The sequence below is a fragment of the Merops nubicus genome, unplaced genomic scaffold (assembly GCF_000691845.1).
Source record: "Merops nubicus isolate BGI_N331 unplaced genomic scaffold, ASM69184v1 scaffold3857, whole genome shotgun sequence".
NCBI classification, from domain to species: Eukaryota; Metazoa; Chordata; class Aves; order Coraciiformes; family Meropidae; genus Merops; species Merops nubicus.
In genome coordinates, this window is record NW_008618165.1 from 102,504 (window position 1) to 109,879 (window position 7,376).

The 7,376-nt window shown below is 41.2% G+C and overlaps 1 protein-coding gene across 2 annotated transcripts in view; it reads left to right on the forward strand.

The window, feature by feature from the left end:
• The window catches only part of LOC103775874 (gamma-aminobutyric acid receptor subunit beta-3), a 33,261-nt gene that overhangs the window by 24,233 nt on the left and 1,652 nt on the right, over positions 1 to 7,376 (forward strand). The gene's annotated exons all lie outside the window — the stretch shown is intronic.

Consider the following 7,376-nt stretch of genomic DNA (forward strand, 5'->3'; position numbering starts at 1 on the left):
AACCCAAACCAAAACAAATAAACAAACATTAGTCCATTTGTTGTCCACATCAGATGCTGTAGCTTCTGAGTGTAGTGTGACAGAACAACTCTGTGCAACAGTAGGTCCAGCCTAAGTCAGAAGAGGCTACAGCTCTGTGGAAATCACTTGTTTGTGGTGGGAGGCAGCACTGGCAGAGCAGAGGCAGTGCAGAGGCAGCACAACCTATTGCCTGGTGTTCAGGCATAGAGTTTGAGAGTTGCTTTTATGAGTACCTGAGACTGGGAGTGCTGCTGAGGCAGTGTCTGTCTCTTAGGCAGAGGGAACAGGAGAAGAATGAGGGAAAATCCCACATTATTTTCACTCAGGAACAGTGTAGCCCATGGAAACCATAGTAGGACCAGAGTGGACACAGGTACTGAAATTCCTTTTTCCTCGTCGGAGGACTGAAGTCTGGAGTGCAAGCAATCAGGCTTTGTTACAAATGTCCCTCATAGAGAAACGAAAGGGCTTTTCATGCTTTCCTAGTCCGATGCGATTGCAGAGCAGGAGCATTTTAATAACAAAAACGTTCCAGGCCACAAAATCCACAGATGTGGGTATGTTTGTGTTTTATTTGATAATTGCTTTGCAAAGCAGCCACGGTTCCTGCTCAGTAACTTTGCTTCCTAATGCACACATTTGTCCTGTCCAGCAATGGAGGTTACGGGTTTGAAAAGACAGAACTGGCACAGGCACCTCCATGCTGCTGCTGCTGCTATTGACGTACCTCTCCAGAGTGAAGTGTTTAGGCACTTCTGAGTTATTCCTGATATGCTACCACTGAGGCTTGCTGTTTTGAGGAGGGCTCTACCAGCTGCTGCTGCTGAGCTGCCTGTTGGCTTCACTGCTCCCATTATGGCTTTCTATCCAGCTCTGCCCAGGTGTCAAAGCCAACCAGCCCAATAGCTCGAGGTGCTTCCATCACAGCATGGAAATAGCACAGCCAGTGTCCTCACGTTGCAGAGGTGACAAAGAAAAGCAGTGGGGAGAGGAAAATTCTGCCCTGTATTCTCCCATGTAGCGCTGCTGAAGGTGGCATGATGACTGAGTCACGTCTGACTAAACTGAATCTCTGGAAATGGTTTCAGAAGATTCAGAGCTGGTGATGAGATGAAACCTGAGCGAGCCTTTAGCCATGACTCATCTGTCGATCACCAGCTGACTACAAAGAAAATTTCACACTTAGCCATCTCTTCTTTTGACTGCTTTTGCATCCTATTTTATTTCAGGTAATGCTCCGTAAATAGTACCTCACCGAACTTTTCCAGCCTGCCCCAGTACACAGTAGTTACTGGAGACAAGCATTAGATGCTCTTTTTTTATGAATAACCAATTTTCATCTATGTATCAGTTTTGGATTGAAAAGTCTTGAAAGGCTTCATACGCTGCTTCATATATGAGGACAAGCTCTAGGATAACGGAATGAGTTGTGATTTTTCATAAGATATTTCTTCTCCTGGTGGTATTGCTGCCTAAATTAAAGTCTCACTTTTGGAAAAAAAAATGTCAGAAAAGAATAGGTGGCCTACAAAAACGGTTTCCCTTGAAAATTGATCACCATTGGTATGGATCAATTCTCTTTCTCCTGTTTGTGTCGGCAGACTCAGGCTTCATTTGTAGCTCTCTGTGCACTTTCTTTTGCTACATAAATTGTTTATTTTAAATAAGGCTCAGATACAGCCTAATTTACAACTAAATCAGCATGAGAGAGCTTTAAGGCACTCCCGTTCTCACTTGTTGTTCACTCTCATGATAGAGGCTACTGGAGTAATCAGCTGGTGAGAATATTTTTTGGACATTGATCCTTCTGAACCAGTCCACAGAGGTTATGATTTTTTACAGTCCCTTGCTAAAAATATTGCTTCTTAGTTCAAGCTGTGGCAATTTACGTTTTCAGTTTGGTGGGACCAAAAGTTCAGCCCCAGGGCATCATTCAGGAGGGTAACTATCCCACAAACTCATTCAAGCTTCAACCCCCCCCCGTGGCTGTTAGACATGTGGGAAGAGCTTCCTTTGAACCAAAATAATTCATAACCCTTTATAAAAAGGCCCCTCTCATCAGGCAGTCCCTGCATGTTTTTTATAGCTCTGGAGATTCCTAGCTCAAACCCCCGCTGTTGGCCAAGGCGGCAGCTTCCCACCAGGCATCGCTGAGAATAGAGTCTCAGGCCACTTACCTCTACTTAGTGCTTCTAAAGAATTATTAATTGTAGCAGCCCTTCTCACAAGTGGGATTTTACTCTGAGAATGAATATCTTGGCTGCTGCAGCAGAATTATCACTCAGTTTAAATTGAGAAACATGAGAGGAGCAAAGCTGGCAGTATTCTCCTGTGCATCTTCATCTTTTCTGGATACTTTTTTTGGTGCTGCTTTGAACAGTGGGATATTTCTGAAACATGAGTGTGATGAGTAGGTGCCACCTTTTGAAAAATATCTGTCATGGGTGATGAGCACAGTTCTTGTGGGAAGAACTTTCATGCTGTAGCACCTAAGATGGGGATGCTCAGTGGGCACTGGGAGGCCCATGCATGTACTAATGTTGTTCTGCAGCCATTTTGCGCAAGTATGAATGGTGCAAATCCAGAAACAGTAAGAAGAATTGTCTGTGCAATCCATAGTACAGCCCAGAGATTGTAAGAATCCAGATAATATCAAATACAGGGCAAGGGAGGACCATACATTTCTTCCTCTGTTCAAATGCATGAAGGTTAACTCTCAAACTCCATTCTTACTTGATGGACAATGACATTAGTATGAGAGTTCCTAACTATTTTTCTTTCGGACTTCCCTTGTTTTTCAAGATTGTTCCATCTTCCCAGTGCTGCTGGCCACCCTGGGGTCATCTGCTAAGCCGATAGAACATAATTCTCACTTTCATTTTTTAATGTTTATTATTTAATATAAACATATTAAAGTGGAAGTGAGATAAGTATCAACTTTTCGACTCGGGGAGAATACCCAACACTATCATTTTTGTTGTGCTTGCAGTTTTGATTTTTTTTTTAAAATATCCAAGGCATAATCTGGTCAATGAATTTTGCTTGAAGCACTTAGGGCCTGATCACATACTGTTCTGTGTGTTGGAAAGCCATTCATACATAAATAAAGAAGATGGCGTAAACTGGGTAGTTTACACCTTTCAAAACCATGAGAGACTTGCGCTAGGGAAGATGAGGTGAAGATCAGGCAGCTGGAGACTAGATTACAGTTTCCACCAAAAATAATTTCCATTTTATTATAATTTTAAGGGGAGGTCTATTTTGTGGAATGATGTACTTCAATAGTAATCTCGATGTAAAATAAAGCAAGACTAACTACAGAGACAGGTTTTCATGCTGTTATTTAAACCCACTATTTGCATTTATATTGCTTCATATGATGGAAAGTGTTTACATGGTATTTAAAAATTTGGGATTGATGAACTCCTAAACATACCTATGGGGTTTGAGCAAAATGCTTCCTCTTTTTCTTCTTGTGTAGTAGAGTGAAAGACTTATGAGGAAAAAGATTTCATTGTGAAGTACTCCTTAAAGTTTATGGAATATTAAACAGAGAATTAAATGAACCTGAAATAATTCAGACACAGCCTAATAGTAAATCAAGCCTTATGGTAGTTTCCCAATGCTGGTAAAGTGTTTTCAAACTGCCATCAAAGCTGAAGTTTTCCAAGAACTTTGATTGGAGAAAGGTATTCAATAGCAGTTCTTGTCTTTCCTTTCTTTAAAAATACAATATCTAACATGTAAATGACCTGTTATCTTTTTTAGAATTAAAAAGTAGATTCAGGACTCTCCAGGTGTAAAGATGTGTGGAAGTTTCATACCTACAACATACAATCCAAGTTGAGCTCATCAGTGACTTGGTGTTCCTCCAAGAGCAAGGATCAGAGGCTTTTTGTGTGTCCTACCTTAATTCTCTTCTTTCTGACTTCAGTTAGATAAGTTATGGTCATTTTTGTGTGATGACATTAGGCTGATAGAGTCTTTGGAATTTTTATTTATACTGTAATATGTATAGTTCAGAAATGGTGAACCTTTAAAAATGAATCTCTGTTTTTCTGTGTACAAAACATCTCATAGCATTTCATGCTTCTCAGCCTCCAGAATTCTGTGAGATTCAATCACTTCACCCTAGTGCAGGAGCCGTATTTGTTCAGAGGTGGGAGGGATGAGCTTTGATTAAAATTGATTCTGAAATAAGAGCATCAGTTTTGCATATTTGCATCCATGCTGATTCAGCAGGGAATTAATTAATGATTTGGTGCTCAGCTGTTTCCATCTGCTTTGCTGAGCTCACTGGGAAACACTCCATGGAAACAACCAGACCTGACTTGTGTCGGGGAGGATATGGGAGACTGCAGCTGAGAAACAGGGATGAATGGCTTCAGGAGGAGCCACGGTGGCCAGAAAGGAGCCTACAAGAACTGTGGAGGCACAGGCTTGGCCAAGAAGGCAAAAAAGAGAAATATTTAGGTTAAGATGGTAAGGAGTGAGGGGAAATTGGTCCAATCTACAGTGTCATCTCTCTGATTTATAACAAGGTTTGAGAGCAGACTTTGGCATTAACATTTTGGGGAGAAATTCCAGTGCACAGACAGTGACATTTTTAAAGTAGGTGTTAAAATTGTATTCTGAGGCTCATAACGCGTAAAACGACTGCCAAAGACGTTGGCCTTGTTTGCCATGTGTAGCCATGACTGTAACCTGTTCAGCTGCTTTTCTTAATCTGTGTCTGTACCTGGAGTAACATTTTCCCTGGAGCCACCAAGCAACACTCCTGTCCACTCATGGAGGATTTTGCCTTACCTATACATTCAGACAAACACGAGTCACCTTGCACAGGATGCCCTGACATTATTGGTTTGCTTCTTTATTCATTGAGAGAGCTTTGTGTACCTTTGTCAAAATCATTTAAATTGTTGGTTAAATCCTTCAGAAGTTATGTTTAAGTGCAAATATTTTTTCACATGTTGCATGAGTTAAGTATTCATACTTCACAACATCACCTTAAGATTGTCACACAGCATCAGCTTATACTGTTCTGATGTTGTTGAGGGCTTAGGTGGTTTATCCAAAACCCCTGAAGCAGTCAGTACAATTTGCAGAAATAGATCTCAAGAGTATCTGTGGACCAGGAGCCTGATCTCAGTTTTTGCAGACCCCTTCTTTGCTCCATCTGCTCCTTCCTTGTATTTGACATGCAAGTCTGTTGCTCTATTAACAAAGAGAGGCATTTCAAAAATATGGCTCCAAATATGTTTCATTTGACATTTTGAGAAAATGTATGCTGTCATGCAACTTCCTGAGACATAATGGTACCTTCAGACAAAGCATTTACACAAATGTTGCAGCTTTCTGCTTGATTTATAGATCCAGTGAAGAGCAGTTGAAAAGTGGCAGCACCATTGGCAGATCAGAGGCATAGGCCACGTTAGGGCAGTATGTAAGGTTGGTGGATAAGGTGAAGAAGGCCATGCAGTGCAATGAAATAAGTGGAATAAAATTAATTCCTTGGGCAGGAGACACCTGCAGAATACAAGCTTTTAGCCAACACCTGACTTTGAAAAATCCAGGTTTGATGTAGAGGACAAAGTACCTATGGATGGACTAACATCTGTATATATGTAGGTGACAGACAGAATAAGGAGAGATGAGGAAGCCCTGAGGGAAAGAGCAGCTGCTATCTGTAGTGGTGGAAGGAAAGGGAGTAGAGACCTGCAAGGGGAAGGCAGTGCTGTCAGGGTGGAGCCCAGCAAAATGGTCTGCACTGGAGCATTTTAGTAAGCTGAAGGACATTTCTCAAAGCATGGGAGGGGATGGGAAGGGAGATGGCATGTGATGCCACTGGGGCCTGGATGAGAGATTTAGTTTTGAGCTTCATAAGGAAAATAAAGACATTTTGTGGAGGTATTCTACACAATCCTGGTACAAATCCGGATCATAATTTGTACTTTTTATGAAGAAAAAAAAAAAAGAAAAAGAGAAAACTGACTCAGTTCTTTTAAGAGACCATCATAAGTAGTGATGATATCCATGGCTGTAATTTACACCTGTGTTTATTCCCTGGTTACAGATACTACTCAACAGCATGAACTTGTTTCTACAAACCTCAGGTTCATACTTTCATACCCAGTGGGTTTATGCCATAGGGAAAATAAATTCTTTTTAATCACTACTGAGGCTTCTCCACACCATTATTTTCTCCACACCATTATTTTGGTTCACATTGTTTATTTTTACGTATAGGTACTCATCAGCATAATGTGTTGTTGCCTACAACAGCAGGATTTGTTGGATACCTTAGATTTTTTTTTCTACTTGCCTGTATATCATTCATAGCATTGTATATTCTGTTTCCGTTTGCAAGAAGCTTGCCAAGGCATTACTGATGTACTGTCATAATTGTTTTCAGTGCGAAAGATAAGCTGTAGCATCAATAATTAATGAAAGAAACATCCATTTGACAGAATTTTAACAGGACTGAAAAAAGCTACATGCATATGGACAGACACATAGCTACATGTACTTTTAATGCATCTCACAAAGCTTGCAAAGAAGGTGCTCTCAGATGACTGTACAAACTTTAAAAGGCCATGATGATAGTGTGTTCTCAACCACTTCTAAACAGATGCTTCTAGGATGAATTGTTCAGCTGCTGCACACAGCTAGATCATGTAGCAGGTTAGAAAAATCTATTAATTGTAGGATGAATTGTGGATGAGTAAATTGTATATGTAAAATGAGAGATTATCCTGTAACCCATGATTCACTATTTATTTCTGACAAGGGGAACTGAGTTTGCTTGAACAGTCACACGTGCACTAACTGGCTGAAAATACTCAGCAGAGAGCATTTCTTTTACCTTCATCCATCATTTCCCTTTCCCAGAAACTGGCAGGAAAGTCAGAGCTGATCCCTGCATCAGCCATGTCCTGCACTTGTCCTCCAGCGGGCAGGTGGGACTCCTCCTCCGTGCCACTCGTGGGAAATGGAAGTTGTTCTGGATTGAAGGAGCCGAATCCAACTGTGTGCTGCTCACGGGGACCGCAGAGTCTGGCCCACAATTGTTAGAGAGTCTGAATGATCAGAACCTTGCTCTTAATTACTGAAAACACTGTGCTCACTGCCTCTTGGGTACGGGGAAGGAAGGGAAGAGTGACATCTCTTTCCTCAGTTCAGCAGCTTTCTTCCATGTCTAAGTTCGTTGTCCTTTCAGATCCCTTGGCCAGGTGGAAGAGCCCTGCAGTTAAGCATGGCCATGATTAGAAAATGGTGCAAATGACTTTGGAAGGAAAAACTTAAGAGAAAAGTTGTAAATAAGCTCTGTGATTGCAAAATGCAAAGAGTTCAGGAGG